General features: G+C 37.4%; 1 protein-coding gene across 5 annotated transcripts in view; it reads left to right on the forward strand.

The window, feature by feature from the left end:
• Positions 1-19,288, forward strand: part of dlgap1a (discs, large (Drosophila) homolog-associated protein 1a) — a 245,718-nt gene that overhangs the window by 98,591 nt on the left and 127,839 nt on the right. The window contains exon 1 of one of the 5 annotated variants that reach the window (XM_088642179.1): positions 11,969-12,338. The exons of the other annotated variants lie outside the window; for them this stretch is intronic. The gene's annotated coding sequence lies outside the window, so the exon portion shown is untranslated. Of the gene's footprint in view, positions 1-11,968; positions 12,339-19,288 lie in introns of those variants that run through there. 5 annotated transcript variants of the gene reach the window in all.

Raw genomic sequence — 19,288 nt, forward strand, 5'->3', positions numbered from 1 at the left:
TTTGGATCAAAATACAGTGTGATCTTCAGCATATTTGCAGTTTTGTAACTGCAGTGTGACATAATTGAGATTAGTTTATACTCTCACACTGCCCAAAGCGCATTGATGTTGAATTCCTTGACGCGAAATTAAACACATTCGATTTTGTGGCAGTATCACATTTTATTTAGGATTGTGCATAATTCTAAATTAAAAGCGTAGCGTAGGGCAATTTAAATACAGACATTATATCCTAGAATTTATTAGAATTCTACTTTTTTATTATAAGCTCTTTGGTCTGTGGTGTTTACATGTAGACAGACTGATCACCTGTTTCTCAAATACAGCAATTCAAGGTAAACAATATAGATTAATTTCAGTTATCACGCAGTCCCCTGAAATATTTCCAACAGATGAATTTCAGTTTGAGTATAAGGACTTTTCATTCTTGAAGCGAGCTTGGCATTCCTGTTTTCCCATTCTTCCCTATCTTCCAAAGACCTGGGAGCTGCACGATGCTGATATAAAAGAAGGTGTGAACAGAATCTGGAAGACGCGTTAAACGATCTTAACCATGTTAGAAAATGCTACTTGGCCGTGATGTGAATCCTTTGAGTGCGCCCAACATACACTAGCTGTTGACTGATTTGTTAAAGGGCAGGAGTTGTATTTCATTCTGTTTTTCCATTTGGAATTGCTGATCAGTAGTAATCGATCTGGCCTGCATCCACGACCTCTATCAGAATGGCAGGGATGAAGACAACACAGACGGCTTGTGGCAAAGCCTCAGCTGCTATAACAGGGTTAGAACAGCAATCCCACAGCACGTACAGCAAAGCTGGCACTGAATGGAGGGCCGAAGCAGCTCTCACTGACATGCAAGCTCACAAGAACATACAATACCTGAGGTTGGCAGCTGTGCAGCCCGGCCTGCCCCGTATAACACCGTTAGTACTTTCCAGTTGTGTACTACTGCTTTAGTACTGCTGACCGTCACTGGTTAATGATGCATTCAAACTCAATGTTTGTACTGTGAAGCCCCATTTGTGTGATAACAGGTTACTGATTGAGCTGTTCGAGAGCTAGTTATAGCTAAGATAGCTATTACTTATAGCTATTGGAGACATTATGAGGCAGCTCTTAAGAAACTGAATCAAGCAAAATGGGGAGAACGGGCTCCTCTCTTAAGTCTTATGTTCACTTTGTTCACTGTTTTAGAACAGTACCCTCATTTTGGGTTCCCTTGCTGACATCTTTTTTATATACCGTATGCTGTTGGACAATCAGGAATAACAATAAATGTAATTTATGTTGAGCATCAAAAATCCACTCCAATATTCCATAAATTTTTTTTACCCACTTTTGATTTGTTGTTAAGAGAACTTGGTTTGGGTTAGAAGAGACCAAGCTTGCCATGTACTATAGCAATTTTTCACATTCAAAACAATCTTCAAAATCTTGAGCAAAACTCAAGGTAAACTATAGTATACATGGAAGTCAATATGAAGTGTTGTAGTAGTTAATCTATTATACAGTATTTACCTGTCATCTCTGATTAACATATTGGTATTTGTTCCTCATCATTAGACATTCGATTTGCACAGTAAATCCATAAGTTTTAAAAATAGCATAATTACTTTCAAACACTCATGGTTCCTGTAACTTAGCAGCCTACAGTGACTCATCATACCTACACTCAGGCATGTGGACCTGTCTGAGTGTCTGGCAAAACATGTGGACCAGCTCAGTGATGAAAAACAACACAAAAAAGGGACTTACTTTTGGCAGTAAACTGTTGGACAATCAGGAATTCCAACAATTCCAATAATGGCTATTTATGAAGTATTCACGTGTTGAAAGAGAGAGAGGGAAAGTAGCAGATCAAAAAGACATAGGAGAGCAAAAGTCAAGAGTAGTTAAGAAGAGGCAAGGAACAAGGAGGAGAGGTGTAGAAAGCTGAAATCTGCAATAAAAAGGGTTTAGAAGATGAGTTTGTTGTTGAAAGAAGGGGGAAGGTGTGATCCAAGTTTCAGGATAATTTTGGCTTAAGTTGTCTTTCCGCAATAGGAGTTCCGAAACCCCTCTGTGAGGACACAGATGGAGAGATCAGAAATATCATGGCCATTAGAGGTGAAAAGAGGGAACTACCGGTTTGGAGAGATCTTTTATCTCCACAGCTCCTGACATGTTCCCTGCAGTGGACGGTCAGTCGTCTTCCCGTCTCACCAATAAATAGCTGGGCATTTTATGAATGTGGAGCAGTAAATGAGTTTGCTGGAAATGCGTGATGTCATCGGAGTGGCCCGGAATTGTCCAGGGCAGCTTACGGAACGGGTTAAGGTTTTTCTTTCTTATTCTTTTATTACTGAAAAGAGAAGAAAAAAGACACAATGTTTCTGCTGGAGAAATGTTTCTGTTGCAGGGGAAAGTGCCTGGTGTGGATGGTTGCTGTGGGTGGTCAAGGGAGCTGTGAACAAGAAGGTTGTGCAGATAAGGTGGTCAACGTTGTGAGATGATGTCAGGAAAGGGAATTCAAGTTGAAGATTCAAGTTGATCTTATAAGATAGGGAAGATTTCTTTGATTGTATTAGATTGGTAGTGAAGCAGCAATAAAATGCAATTGCAAGTCCCAGAATTTGGGCTATTTGTGCCGATGATCTGAGGGCTATTTTTTGGCTCGGGTAAGGGCTCTTTCAATAACATTTTTACAATATGTACATGTAACAAGATAAATAACCTCAAGGAAGTCACTTAAAAGCCAATAGGAAGTGTTGTAGTAATTTGTACATTATTGTACATCCATCCATTTTCTAACTGCTGCTTACAATTCAGACTTGTAAGAAGGACAGACAGACATGACCATATACTGTATATGCACACGCTCACACCAGGGCCAGTTTTCCCAGTAGCCAATTAACCTACCACTATGTTTTTGGACTGTGGGAGAAAAACAGAGCACCCAGAGGAAACCCATGCAAACTCAGGGACACCATACAAACTCTACACAGACGGCACTGCAGGGCCCCATAAAGAACCCAGGGTCCCAGTGCTGCAAGTCAGCAATACTAATCACAGCGCTACCGGTGCTACCACCTATCATTATAGATCTGCCAATCAAATCTATCTGACTCATTATCAGGTGTTCTTCATTATTAACATCATTTGTTCCTTTCTACACAATCCAAAAAGCCAAAAGGATACATTTCACACTACTTAATACAGATCTATCTTTATTAGGTGTCCGCATAAAATGCAATAGCTAAAACTTTAGGAAATATTTTCTGCATAAAAAAGATTGAATTGCTCAATTGCAGTTGAGCAATTCAAATATCTAAGACTTCTGCGCAGCAGTGGACATATCCCTTCTGTCTTTTGCAAATAGAAAATAGCATTTAATGTTGCAGTCTAAGTCTTAAGCACAGCAATTAAAATTTCTAAAGATGAGTCAGACTGAGCTCTATTTTAAGCACACTATACTGAGGAAGTGAAGCAAATACATGGTTGAAACAAAGCAGGACATTTGCATTGAGAAATGTTAAGGCTGCTGCCATTTGATTTTGTTTGCTCTTTGTTCTGTGTAAATTAGTGAAGCACATTAATGATAGAACTATGTCTTGAGGGTGCATCTGAGTGGAAGATGCAATACGCCGATATAGAAGAACTCGGAGCATGTTTGACAGCAAGCCAAAATAGTTCATTACTGTTGTAGCTGGTTCAAAGAACTCTATAATATATATATATACATTATTGACTTTTGTACAGTGAAAATGTTATTAAGTTAAAAAATAAAGGCACATTCAGTGATTCAGTTTTACATTGTGTCGTTTTGAAATATTTTATACACCTTTGCTGGTTGTCTTCTCTATTCCTAGCCATTGGTTTTGAATCTTTTTCTTTCAGCAGCAATAGCCTGTCCATTTTGAAATGCCGTATGTGTGTGTTTAAAACAAAAGGACTTCTTTCTGGGCATATCCGCCATTTCTGTTGCTGTTTTGTATTTAACTGGCACAAGGCTTCTCACTCACTGAAAGAGCTGTTTCACTCTCTTCATGGATCTGTCTGGCCGCAGAATATTGCTTGACTGAAAATTATATTTATGCATGGTTAGTTATGCATATACTTTCTTTTATACAGTCATGATGTATCCCTGTTTCAGGAAACATTCATATAGAAATTAATCTGTTATCATATGTTATGCTGATAGCATATGCCTATAGATATAGCAGGAAAAAATACAAAGTAATCTAATGAACTTGCCATTAACATGTGAAGTCTGCATTCCCGAGGAATTCACAAGTTATTTCGCTACTTATTTTGTCCAAATGATTGCATATTGATTTTGTGCTCTTTTCACTTGTCACCACAGTGCATATTTTAATAGTTTAAGGCTTATGGAGAAAATGAGATAATTTATACAGGAGGTCTGGGAAAAGAACTGGAAGCACAAGTTCCTTAGAAAGAAGATCTGAAAAAGAATCCGGAGCCCACGCTCTGTGCAGGCTCAGTTGAATCACACACGTCTGTGGGCAGTAACACAGAGAGTCTTTTAAAGACATAAATCCTGACATATCCCAAGCAGAGTTTAGAATGCAAGCCTTAGGCCTTTTTTTTTGAGGTTTTACTTCACTTCCTATTTATATACATTATGCATTTGAGTAATTTCATGGCGTAGAAAGTAATCATAGAGTACAGATAGCAATCGGATAAGAGAAATTTGCAGACAAATTTGGAAATTTTCAAGAGAAATCTCAACTTGCCTTTCACGGATATATAGACATCCCCAAATTTTTTTAGAGATATTTGAAAATAACTTTAAGATATCCGTGTAACATTTTGTGATCTCATTTTTCTTATTTCATTCAACTTTTAAGAAATATGTGGTTTTACCTAAGATGCTATAGAAACAATAAGACTCTATTCTCTGATATCCTAGAAAGAATCAGTGATTTCTGTGTTTCAAAGACATCTTGTAATATTTAGCTATTTTGAGATGACAATGAATGCTAAGTTATTTTGAATGAATTTGAGACAGAACAAACAAAATATATGTCAAAAGATCCTTAAAATAAAAATACTTGACATCCTTCAAACATTTTCCTAGTATTTATTTTAAGATATCTCCAATCGATAATTTGCTTTGACGTAGTGTTTGACCCTTGGTTTCATACTCAGGTTGTTGTAAGCAGACAGCAGCCAGAGGGCTGTCAATTACAGCACTATGCCTTTGAGGATCTGCTGGAAATGGAAACAAAAATGGCAAACACTTACTGAAACCACGATTGACCAGCCCAGAGGGCAGCTGACACACTGACACTGGAAATACTGTATCTGATGAATGACACACAAAGAACTGGAGGTCGAGGTTTTATTTGTAGCCGAACGTCGCATTACAGTACACGGGTTTTATTAAAATGCCAACAGAAATCCAGATAAAACGACCTGGGCACGGAAGGGGCAGGTTGGTGTTTAGTGTTTAGCTAAGATCTTTCAAATTAAGGAAAGGTACAAATGAGAAGCGGCCATTTGGACCATCTGTCAATTTTGGTTGCTGGTGGCTCATGGATCTTAGGATCTCAAACACCATCAAGCCATCAGCTCAACGTACTTACTGTAGGCTTGTTTAAAAATGCCACCATTCTCACGAACAAACAGTTGACACTTCAGCTTTTATTATTTCAAGGTTACATTCAGCACGTTTTGTTTCACTTGACTTTTTGAAACTCGACGTGAAATTCGGTGCCCTTACAACTCTCTCTTTAAACTGGTTTGGAAACGTCGGTTCTTAATAGTCAAGGGTTTGTACATTCAGGGGAGCGGTAAGGGTTTTCGGCTGTGTTTTCTAAAACACCACCTGTGTGAGCGTTAATGGCAAGATCAATTTTGCATTGGTCAGGGTCAAAAATACCTCTGTAAATGTTAGTGGTCCTGTAGGGGGCAGTCTTGTCTCATGACCCCCATTCCCAAACCCATGCCAGATTTGGTAACCAGGGACACTCTTCTGTACAAGGTGCCATCCTTTGGATGAGACATTAAATTGAAGTCCTGACTATTTGATTATTAAAGAACCCATGGCACTATTTGTGAGTTTAGAGTTGTTCATCTTGGTTTACTGGTCAAATTCCACTTGGGCTCGTGCAGTCTGGTCAACCTAAAGCTTCCCCTTCATGAAATTAGTCAAGGAATTCCTGCCTTTGTCCCCTTCTATGTGTAACAAGTTTTGAGATATAAAAAGCAGTACAGTGTATAAAAGCAAGGAGGTGTTTATTATTGTGCATCTTTGGAATGTCCTGTAATGTGCCCTCTTTCATTTGGTCAATGTGTTTTCAAATGTGAGCAGTGTGGCTTTACTGCTGAACCTCCAACTGCTCTTTCACGTTGACATTTCTCAGGTTTCTGTCCATCTTCAGGCACAAAGATGTCTTTTGTTCTTGGGTCTAACTAACAACAGCCAAAAACCCAGCTTGCAAAGATGGATGGAGACTGAAATATGTTTAAGCTGCACTTGGCTGCATCCATGTGTGAAGGTGTCAACGGAATCAACTGTCCTTATAGATAAGATAATATCACTTTATTGGCCATATACAATTTCTTCTATTAGGAATTTGTCTTTTCGCATACCCCAACCTGGTCTCCATGAGACACACAGACGGGGAGAGAGAAGCCTGGGGTCAGAGCGCAGGGTCAGCCATTTATACGGCGCCCCTGGAGCAGTTGGGGTGAAGGGCCTTGCTCAGGGGCCCAGCGGAGTAGGATTCCTCTGCCGGCGCAGGATACAAACTGCCACCTTCCCAGCCACAGGCGCAGATCCTTAGCCACAGAGCCGCCACACCACCTGAAAGGAAAGTACAGCTGGATTTTCTAGTGCAAAAGCTGTGACACCATGCTAGATTTGCCTCCTTTTTGTGCGAGAAAATGTACACTACATGTATTTTATTTTATTGTTTTGTTTTCAATATTATACTAAAATATGGGGTGTGAATAATTGAATAAGGGTGTTCACAAAAAGAAAATCAGGTCCCTATACCACTTGCTTTGCAAGCAGACTGTGAATTTAAAAATTACACACCCCTTATAGTCAAGTAAGACCAAACAGATCTAAGCATGTTTTTTTCTTTGTCCTCAATCACAGTGAGGCAACAAAATAATAACCGAGCTACAAACGGCTTAAATACTTTAGAATGTTTTAAGACAAACAAAAACAAGAAAAACAGTAATTTATTGATAACAAATCAAAAACACCAACACACAAGGTCTAGGACCATTTTGTACAGATATTTACTAAACTGTGAGTTCCAGATCACTTCTTTCAACAAAAAATCTAACTTACCCTGTAACTGAGGTTCAAGTAATGTAGTAAAGGAAAGAGAAAGAATATGTGTCCGTAAATATTTTCACAAAAATAAGGCAACAGGCCCTTACATAAAAACAGAAAATTGGTCTCTTTAAATGCTCCAGATCTCAAGAGTGTGGTCTAATTGTCAGGTGTGCAAAGGTGGAGCTCTCTTACGGTGCTGAAGCTAATCTTTGTATTCCCTGTTCCCCTTAACAGTTTTCCCCCCATTCACTGTATTTTATTCTGCCTCGAGGCCCAGTTTTTCTCTGTAACATCCGTATGAAGTGTGGCTTAATGACCTCACTAAAAATGATCTGTTCACTGTTAAATGTTGGCATTGGGAATGCTGAAGCCTGCAATGTGGGCCCAGTCAATGCACTTGTCTCCAGACAAAACAAGAAACAAGACATTTTCACAAAAGCAATAGCAAGAAGAATCCATTTAAAGCCCTGGTGGTATTGATAAAAGCAGTTTGATTCAAGCCTATGAACATAATTTAGAAACTGCAATTATTTGTATAGGCCACCAGGGAACAGGTGAACTGATGCTTAACCCTTTTAATTAACACTTACCAGTTCCTATCTCAGGGCAGGCATGAATACCAATAGACTATCTACAGGGTGGTAGTTAAGTGCATCTAGTGAGTTATTTTCACCTTTCTCCCTTCAAATTCTTCATTCTAATGGAAGAATAAGTTTCTTTTTCAAGTACAGCTACTCTCAGTAATCCAGTATAATTTACAATAATGATTACAAAACATATAAGGCTTTCATTGTTGACAGCTGTAGAGCCATTTAGGTTATCTCACACTAAACAACTCTGAAGTGAAATTCAGGTTATTTTGTGGTATTTTCAAATGCAATATTATTTTGTTTCTACTTAAAAGTAATACAGTTTGACATATGCCGCGATGAATCGCATCAGCGCCCAACCAAAATATTAGCCACGGGTAACTGCAATGTTTGTTTTTTTTCTGTACAAAAACAATTAAATGCTTGCAATGTGTCAAACCCCTTGTTTTAGCAACAAGCCATTGCGAACAAGCTAAGTGAGATGTTTATACTGTGTTAATGGATAAACTCTCAGGTCTGTGCAGCATCTCTGTCGCTCAAACCTTGTTATTTGCTTAGTTGTGGAGATTGCAGGGGGAGGACATGCAAATCAGAAAACTCAGAGAAAGCCAGGGTGACAATACTGCTCCAGCAGAGGTCCCTGCCCCTCACATGTAGAGACAATAGTTCAGTCTCAGTTTCATCTCACAGATCTGAATGCAAATAGTAATCAAATATATCAAAGTGTTTATAGAAAGGAATAATTTATAGATGCCAGCATTAAAGGTCTCTACAGCCATGCACAGCAATGTATCATTTCACAGCGTGGAGCTATTGGATTGCATTATTTGACCCCACTCTGTACAGACTTAATATCTCAACCACTAGCTTGCCTTCAGCAGTTTGTTGCTGAACTAGTAAATAATATCGAAAGCATGACACCAGCCATAGATGTTAAAACAGAGATGGGGAGAGGAATCTATTTTCTTTTGAAAAAAAACTTGAAGCAGGTTTCCTCAGCTCTTCAGATGCTATGAATTTTAGGCCCATGACTACAGAGGGCTCCTGGGCAACATTATTGACGTCTATATACAGTATGGCCAGCAGACATATCACCCTACAACTCACAACTGGCAGCCCACTGGAGCTCAGCAGGTGTGAGTCTTGTCAGTACGTGGATGGGAGACCTCCTGGGAAAAACTAAGGTTGCAGCTGGAAGAGGTACTAGTGGGGCCAGTAGGGGATGTTCACCGTGCAGTCTGTGTGGGTCCTAATGCCCCAGTATAGTGACGGGGACACTATATACAGTATGCAGTTTCACTGCTGTCGCATCATCCAGGTGGGGCTGCACATTGGTGTTGGTGGAGGGGAGTCCCCATTACCTGTAAAGCACTTTGAGTGGAGTGTCCTAAAAAGCAATACATAACTGTAAGGAATTATTATTATTTCAACATATTGTCTTTGTATTTCTGAGGCAAAATTTCAGTTCATTTATATATCATGTGAGGATTCTTACATTTCTGTTATACTGTACTCCAAACTATATAATGTATGTCATTCCATTTTGAAATTAAAGACTATTGTTTTTTTAGATTAAATATTGTACTGCTTCTATTGAATTTCTACATAAATGTAGATAAAATATTAGTAAGAAACAAACAAAACAGATTGTACAATAGCTCTAAAATGTTAGAGAAATTAAATGTATTGTTCCTGCTTGCAAGGTTTTTCGTCAATGGTTGAAAATCAGAAGGCTTTGTGCATACTACAAATTATTTTTGTTTAAATAAATGAATAAATTGAATGTTGAATTAATTCAAACCTGAATAATACAATAATAAGGGCATCTGAATAAAGAGTGTATCATCAGTGTCTGTAAAAATAAATTTTAATGAGATTTGTGATCACATATAGGATATGTACTGTATAAATAAAGATTGTAAATACAGTTTCTGGCTTCAGGGTTTAAGGGTGCTCTGCTAGTCAGCTTGACATAATGTTCTCAGACAAATCAGTGAGCAGCAAACAACCTTAGTTAAATCACAATTTAAAATGTAATATATTACCATTTCTTTCTTCACAGCCTATACGTTTTCCACTTACATTATATTCTTAAAGTGCAAGATTATTTTTAAAAAATCACAGATGTTTCCTCTATGAAGAAGCTTACCATCTTCCTGTTGACTTCCGGTGCTGTACTGAGGCCAAAGATAAAGTGTATATTGAAAGACCATGAAAACCAAAAATAAACGTACTGTACTGTTGTACCTTTAAGAAGCCCATGAGACTTAATTGACTCAGCACTATCCCTGTTGCTATCACATGAAACAGGCAGGAGCTGGTAAGAAAACATGGCTGTTACTTTAGAAAAGGCACCATCAGTAAAAATTAATAAATAAACGTGTACAGTTTAAGAGTAGAAAACTAATGTGCTTAAACACTTTGCTTGAAAAGGGCTGACTTCTAACATAGATGATGGAATATATCTTGCAAACATGGTGATATTTTATGTTGATCCCATTTTTTAAATATTTTTTTCTGTATCATATTTTATTTTATATGTATAAAGAGGATGGGACTCCCACTGTGATAAGCAGATTCAAAATGGCTGTATGGGTTTGTAGATAAATCTTGAAGCTTGGGTCTGTGTGGCCATTACTTTTTTTTTCCATTTCAGATCGAGCTAGGAAGCTTTATTGTTTTTTTGCTTGTTATTCTTTTATATAACTAAAGCGATTTACACATGCAACATTCTGATGACCACAGACAAACAGTTGTACTGTCAGAGAGTGTAACATTCTCTTTTTCGCTCTTTCAGTTTTATTCGGTGCTTTCATTCTCATCTAACCATTCACAACCACAGTGACATTGCGGTCAGAACTGGGTGGGAGAAAAAAGAAAATTTTTAATATGTATACTGTACCTGTAAAATCTATGCATTGATATTGTACAGACCTAATGAAAAGAATGGATTTAAATACATTACTATGTGGAAAAATGTGATTAGGCCCTACAGATTGGCTGAAGGAGTGACAGATGGAAATGGGATTTATTCTCACTAAAGAGGTAAAAAATAATTTGAGCATAATAACCTTGTTCATTTAAATATGTCTTTAAAGCAGTATATTCAACCTTAAGACTGGGATAAGAGCTTGTCCCTGCACTTGGTACTCAGTAGTTTTGAGTCACTCCACTATTGAAATAAAAGAACTGTGGTAGAATAAATGTTGCTCTTTATAATGCAAAATAATTTAAATCATGCAGATGTTACTTAGGAAACATGGATATGTGAAAATTCTTCTAAACACCTACTGTTCCAACTAGCACTAAGGATTATTGTGTGAAATACACATTTAAATTGTAAATGAATGAAAAGAAATACTGATGTTAATTTCAGTCATTACTAAAACATTAGAAAAACTGGTTGCCTTTATGTTTTCAGAGTTCTATTTGTTCAATTCGAAATAAAGTCCATTTTTAACAGTACCACATACATGTATTTTTAATATATTCTAATGCGATATATAACACATACTGTACAGTACAGTCATATTAACTTTGTATACTGTTTGTAGTACATATTCAACATGCCTTTGTGGTAATGATATCAGTGTGCGTTAAATCATTTCACACTGAAGAGATAGCAAGGTGTGTGAAGTTCTGTCCGTGACTTTATATTAACAGTGCTGTAGAACGTTTCTATTTTAAAAAGCCATCTGTTTCCATAGTGACATGGTCCTTCCTGTTAGAATTTTCCTGAGGAGTTATATATAGGCTATTTTATATTTTAAAGAAACGATAATAATGAAAAGAAGAGTCCCGTGTTTTATTCCAGCCTGTGCACTAATCCAAAAAAAAAAGAAGAAAATACATAGCACTCTAGGTTATTTTCATCCCAGTATTAGGCAGACAAGACTTGCATCAATGGTTAATTTAATACTATTACGTTAAAAGCTCACATCAGCTTTGACTGCAGTTATGAAGCATTAATTGTGAGATCAGAAGGCCTATCCTATCTGTGTCAACATGAGGGTGGGAAGAGCTCACATGCATAGATTTCCTGTTGAATTGCTCTCCTGGTCCTACCGAGTTGTGCCAGCAGAAGCAATTAAACACAGGGACTGGACATCTGGCAAAAAAAGTACTGCATTCTTTTAACAGAATTCACCAGAGAAGAGCTATCATCTTTTTTTTCATATACTGATGCAAGCCTCGCTGCACCATTAAAATTATCGCTTTAAATGATTTGGGATATACCGATTACCGAAAAGGGGGAATGGGTGACTAAAAGATCGCTTTTTTGCCCAGTGCCCTAATATTAGAAGACAAGTTAAAGTGCTGGAGAGAAATGGTTCAACTCTTTTTTATATACACTTAATCACTTGGATCAGGAAATGTTGCTGGTATTGATGAAATCACGAGTGATGTTGCCACAGATATTTTATTTTTCTGGATGGCTTGATACAGCCTGTGAGGTAAGAGCAAAATTCATGTTACCTTCATGAACAGATGTGAGACAATATGATCTGCAACAGTTTAGTTTTGGGTTTTTTTCTGTATTAAAAATGAATGCAGGCTAGGTATCAGTTTAAATCCAACTGCTTTTTATTTGTTTTAATATGTAGTTCATACAGAAAAATATGAAGGTGTTTAAGAAGAGGTTATTTGCAGAGAAAGACCTCTTTAAAGTTTTTAGGGTTTGTAAACAAACATTTCTTTTATAATTTTGTCAATAATTTCAGTGCTTATTATGTCTCATTTCTGAGGGTGCCAGTCAAGATTCAACCCAATTGGACTGCAAACCCATCTGCCTGCAGAAGAATATTTTGGTTTGCAGTACATGAAAGCACAGTTTAGTTTCTAATGAAGTATATCTCTAGATTGTTCTTAGAAATCATGTACCATTTATGTACAGATGCAGTTTTCAGGGTATTGCAATCTATGTAGTGCACATTCATGTGGTTAAGTATAGTATATACGTTAACATTAAATAATATTTAATTTTGTTTGATGTGGCACACTGTTTCATTTCATATTGCACAAGAAGAAAGGGTTCAATTGATGGATCAGAGACTTGACACATGTCATTTTTAAAACTCATTCTTGTTTATTCTTGAACCATGTTTAACACTTAGAAAGATCAATAGCATTGCTTGGAAAGCAGGTTTGCTGGGGGCCGTTTCAAAGAAAAGTTTCAAGGATAACCACTGTGTCTTAAACAGAGTTTAGGTCCGCTGATGCTGCAGGCCACAGATGTTAGATCTTGTGTTTCTTCGGTCTTCTTATATAGCTTGGTCAGCTTCACAGGATACATCATTGTCCATTAAAATACATCTGTCTCGGGTGTTGAATACAGATGTCATCTGGTAATAATTGTCCTAGACAGTCTTGTTACAGCATGTACTGTAGAACCTCCATTTCCTTTTCCTTAGAAAACTATTAAATATGGCTTATATCACATCCTGTCCCATGACGGATAAATCCTTATTCTGCCTTTGCTTGGGAATGGCTCAGAATTATGATTTTGCTGAACAGCACCAGACCCATACACAATGAGAAGTGTGAAAATCGGGACTGCTGCAATACACCTGTGGGTACCGAATTCTAAGTTGGAAAAAATATACACTCATGTTTCATATGAAGTGTGTAGAAGCAGTAGAAAATATTATGTGTTAGTTGAGTAATGGCAGAATGATTGCTGTTTACTGTCTGAGTTTCTTGGCCTCATGTTCTGCAGTGTTTTTTTACAGGGCAAGAGGTGACAGTCAGGATTATTTCATTACAGATTTGCCTCTAGATTAAACTGATACAATGGTTTCAGAACCATTTCAGACGAGTCCTGGGCTCACACAGCTTAAGCAGTCATAGATCATTAACATTACATTGGATAAATGCGCAGTTGCTGTTTATTTTTGTCACTAACAAAAATGCATATTTTCACATACAGTAGATGAGTACTTTCTTAAGGAATTCATGCAGACTGGAAACCAATTATCCTCGAACTATATATATATGTCTGAGTTTATAGAACATAATACAGCAGTGCTATACCATTCATGTTTTTTTTTAAGCGAAGAATTCATAATGTGTGATCGAAAAGAAGAATTAATGTCTAAATAGTTTTGTAAGCAGGATGTACAGTAGTATCACCTCATTAAAATACTGCACCTATAGTGAGACTTATAAATACGCATTGGTGATATAATGTAGTGAGAGAACATGGTGTATGAAAGAAGTTGACAGGAACCCGACTTTGTCTGATCACACAAGGGTTTTTTATCTCATTCACAGTTAGTTCATGGGAAATACATGGGTCACTTAGAAGGACAAGCTGCCTTCCAGCTCAAATCCCAGAGACACTGATCAAGCCATCTTAATAAGCTGGTTCCAGGAAAGCATGAGTCAACATATCATTATCTGGCTAATTATAAATTAATTGTAATTAACTTTCTAATTCCAAATAATGAAAGAAAAGTATGATGACTATCTAACCACTGCTTGAAATATAAAATCTAACTAGAACAGAATGACACTTGAAATTTACCAAAAATACTGTACCAATGCCATATTAATTTACATTGTTACTTACATAATTAAAACATACCTTAAATTAATTCAAAAAATAGTTTTAAAGATTTTACAATGCATCAGCATATCCACTTAGTAGCCTGATGTCGTCAGATCTCGAAAAATAAACAAGGGCTTGTTTAAATAACCAATAAACAACAATCTCAAAGGCTTGATCGGTACTTGGATGGCTGTGTCAGTGAGTTGTGCTCTTCCCTCTTAACTAGAATTACCAAAGTACCGCCTCAGCTGGTGAGTGTGAAAATTGTGCTGTAAAAAGTGCTATCCTTTGTTGCACGTTGCCTGAGCAACCACAGCTGCCCTGGCTGATTACGGACGAGCCGCAGCTGTGGGGTCACTGAGAGACACACACCTCCTGGAGGGACGAACCCCGCAAGGGGAACCCCACAAGGGGAGAACGTTCCTGGGACTGTCCTGGAGGGGATTGTGGAGAGATCGTTGAGGCCGCTTTTTTGCGTTTCTTTATTTTCTCTTTTTCTCCTGTCCCACTGTGAGGATTCAAAAGATTGAATTTTCTTTTGTTTTGGCCTCATGTCCTCCATTTCTTCCAGCCTGGACCCCGCTGTTCCAAGCGGTGCATTTTTCTTTTTTTTCCCCCCCGAGATGGGGCGTCGACTTTTACCGATATTTGCCGCCTCTCCTCCCACTCCCGCGCTGTAACACCTTCACACGAGACGTTTAACTGAGATGCAAAGGAACAGGTAAAGGTTTATTTCACGCTGAAAGGAAAGGAAAAGAAAAGAGACACAACGTTTTAGCTGTGTGGCCTTCTTCAGATGTGACCTGAAGATTTTCTACATGGATGAAACTTTTAACTGTTCCTTTGCCTACGCATGGTGAAGCAGGTCCCTACTGGAACTTCCAAGTGTAGGGATTCCTGTTTATACGTGGCAACAGCTTAACCTGATTTTTACTGATAAAGATAGAATCTTCACTAGAGCCACAGCTTGTCCTGCTTTCTTTAGCGTTAAGTGGATGAAAGAACATGTGACTTCCGGTCCACTGAATGGACCGAACCAACTCAGGGGTAGGACATCTGTATTTGCAGTAGTGCTTCAAATCCACAGCCTGCCATTTACTCTCAAACGCTTACCCTTTATACAGTTATACCATAAGTGTAATAAATAATAATATTGACAATAATAATTGCTCACACTTATATAGCGCTTTTCTGGACACTCCAGTCAAAGCGCTTTACAGTAATGGGGATCCCCTCCACCACCACCAGTGTGCAGCCCCACCTGGATGATGAGACAGCAGCCATAGTGCGCCAGAACGCTCCCCACATACCAGCTTTCATTGGGGAGGAGAGCAGAGCGATGAAGTCCCAGAACAACCTTAGGATTTTTAAAGACTAAAGAGAGTCAGAACCTCGGTTTTACGTCTCATCTGAAGGACGGTGCCTTTTTACAGTATGGTGTCCCCGTCACTATACTGGGGCATAAAGGCTTATTATACTGTATGTTTAGATAGTTGTATTTCTTGATATTTGAAAGTAAAATGTTGTACAGAATGTTCTAGGTTTAGAAGGCTGCATCATACTGAGCTGAAAAAAAGAGATTAAAAAGACTGCACAGATGTTGCATAACAGAAAGTAACCTGCAGTTAACCGTCAAGAGCACAAGAAATTGGGACATGCAATTAATGCTGTTTTCCAGGATGAATGGGACTGTGAATATTTAAACTTCCAGTAACTGGGATATAAAAAATAAAATTGAAAGTGATTTCTTTGATTGTAAACAGGCATTTCACAATGTAACCAGAAGAAATTGTCATTTCGGAGGTTCTAGAACTCAAATGACAGAACCCAGTAAATATCCTTTCCTTTTTCTTGACATAAAAAATATACTGAAAAATAACAATAAGGATAATAAAGTCATTATTGTACTTGTGTTTCAAAACATTAAGCTAACAGCATTCATAAAAAAATATTTTTTATAATTAATATTGACACAAAAACAGTAACATCCAGAAATATCTCATTTCTACACACCACAGAATTAGCTCTTTTATAATGCACCATTTATAGTGTAATCGCAATACTTTTAACATGACTAAAAATAATATTAATTGGTGGTGATATTTATAACAACAATATTATGATTGGCTCATATCAATGCAACTGAAAAGGTAGACAGAAAGTGCAGTAGTTTTTGAAGTTTATTAATTTGTTAGTCTTGATCTTTCCTATACAGATAATTTTGTATAATTTCTGTTTGAAATTCAGTTGGTCGATCCTGATAATTTCTCGCGTTTGCTTGCTTGTTATTTTGTGAATGACAGTCAGAAAAGTTTAGTTCTGATTGAGCTGTCAACTAAGCTTTCATATACAGTAGATACATTCTTGGGCAGCACATTGTTGCTCATCCAGATATTGTACTTATAAAGAACAAATATAAGTCTTGGAAACTGTTTGTTTGTCAATTTTCAGAGAATAACATAGTACAAACGTTTTGATCATATAAAAAAATCCAAGAATTTCAGAAACATGTCAGGTTAAGAGCTATAAATAAACTAGCTTAATTACAAGTATGAATACATTGATTATTTATTGTTGTGTGACAGAGGACATAAAAAAAATCTCTGTGATGATACCCCAAATCAATAAGAGAGCCCATAAAGTGTTGTGCATGAAACTGCCTTTATTCCTCTGAAGAGCTGAATGAAGGCTGTGGAACATAGATTACAACTGTGGAAATGGGTAGGATCATAATCATCATGCATTCTAACTTAAATTAAAGACTAATCATTTGAATGTGCTGTTTTCAAGAATTAAGATATCAAGTTCGACTAATCTAGAAAGACGTTGTTGGAATCACAGACATGGGAGCGAAGACATGCAAGGGAATTTCGTCTTTAATTAGTAAGAAACAGAAAGTGCAGTCTTCCATGGTGTCGTCAAGAGACTTTATCTCTGCTGTTTCTGTCAGAGGCCTAAGAAGAAATAATACTTGGTTCTATCTGATCATTTGTGGTATCATCAAAGAATAAAAGTAACTGACCCAGTGGCAACATATTGAATCTACAAAGAATGGGACCAAGATCAAAGCCCTGTTGGTCACCAGCTGTCACCAGCCTTGTTAAAGAGGAATAGGAAATTTGAACAACCGGTTTTCAGATATTGTTTAAACCTTGAGAAAGCAGTTTGCGTAATACCCAACACCCTCTGTAATCTCTTCTGCTGTATGGTACAATCAGCTGTATCAAAGGTGACATGGATGTCCAGCAGGATGGAGTGGATAAAAAAAAAACTCCAGCAGTCATTAATCAAACAAAACTTTACTCATGAGAACAATAGCTGTTTCGGTAGATGCTGAAAATTTAGTGGATCAATTTGAACCCAAATTCAGATTTAAAGTTACATTTAAAATTAAAATATATTTGCAGACAGAGGATCTTGTAACTGAGCAGCACTGCCCTTTTCTAGAGAATCTGGCAAAGGTGGTAAGTTAATGGATAATTACTGAACATCCAGGAATCTAAATTCTGCTTTTACAAGAGTGATAATACTGTACCTGCAGGTTTACAGACGATCCCATATCTATAATATGCCTGAGAAATGCAATATTTAAATAGAGCAAAGCAGCAGGAATTGGGTTCAAAGCAGAATATGGAGTAAGTTTCATTTTAGTGATCATTTCAGATATCAGCTGTGAAGAAGCTTCATGGAATTTGGTAAAATCAGACAAACGTAACTTGAAAGTTGCATTTATGGATAGATTATTTGAGAATGTCGTGGCCAACTTGATTTACGAGATGATGATTTGTGGAAAAAGGATTCCCAAAATTCACAGACCGAGTTGTACTCAGCACATTGCAACAGGATTACTAGTGTTGCTTGATGGCTAGTTAAAAGATAGACCAGTGTCTCTCCATCTACTTTTGAGTTTATGCCCTTGAGTGAAATTGATTGTTGTACCAAAAGGAGGTATGTGAGACTTTGCTATTGCTTTCTGGAGTTAGACTATTTAAAATGGCACCAAGGTTGGAACTGCAAAACATAATGCAGTCCTCAATGCTAGAGGGATAAGGATCACAAGAGCTTGGCAAGAGAATTTAAGATGGATTAGGAAAACAAAACTGAATTAATAGGCCTGTTGATGCAAAACTGGCTAGTAGGGTTACATTTCTATGCAGACACTGGAGCCTACAAATTAACCTCCAAAATAGAACATTATTTAAAGATGGTTAAATAATATCACTATTATTAATTTTAAAAGGTCACTTACAAGATCACAAGTGATAACAAGGTCCAATATGTGTCCTTTGTCAGGAGTAGGCATATTCATATGCTGAGTAAAGTCAAAGCAATTTAGGAGTGTACAGCATTCTGCCTACAAAGAGCAGTGCTCATATGACACTTGTCTGCATTTGTCAGCTTGCCTGTTTCTCCCAACACCTCCTTGTTAGCCCAGAAAGGCTGCTTATTATTACATATCAGAAAAATTCAGATATGATCTTTCAAACTTGGAAATGACTTTGGTATGAATGCATTTTCCTTATTACAGGGGACATTTTAACCAATCAACACTACATTGTACACAGTACAATCACTGCATGTGTGTTTTCATAGAATTCATTGAAGCCGTATTCCAAAAAAATCAACTTTTTCTATTAGTTATCCTTAGTAACTGTAAGATCACCAAATGTTTTCTAGGTTTCATAGTGTATCGCTGTTTGATGTTATCTGGATGCTTATGACTACAGTATATTTTTCTATCTGGGAACCATTATTTTACTATTGTTATCCATGTGACTTTTTTGCTGGACGACCCACAAGCTCAGCATCATTGCTGTCTGTTTAAGGTGGAGAGTGTGGTTGCCTGGGTCACACAGA

This window comes from Lepisosteus platostomus, chromosome 8, assembly GCF_059453375.1.
Source record: "Lepisosteus platostomus isolate fLepPlt1 chromosome 8, fLepPlt1.hap1, whole genome shotgun sequence".
NCBI classification, from domain to species: domain Eukaryota; kingdom Metazoa; phylum Chordata; class Actinopteri; order Semionotiformes; family Lepisosteidae; genus Lepisosteus; species Lepisosteus platostomus.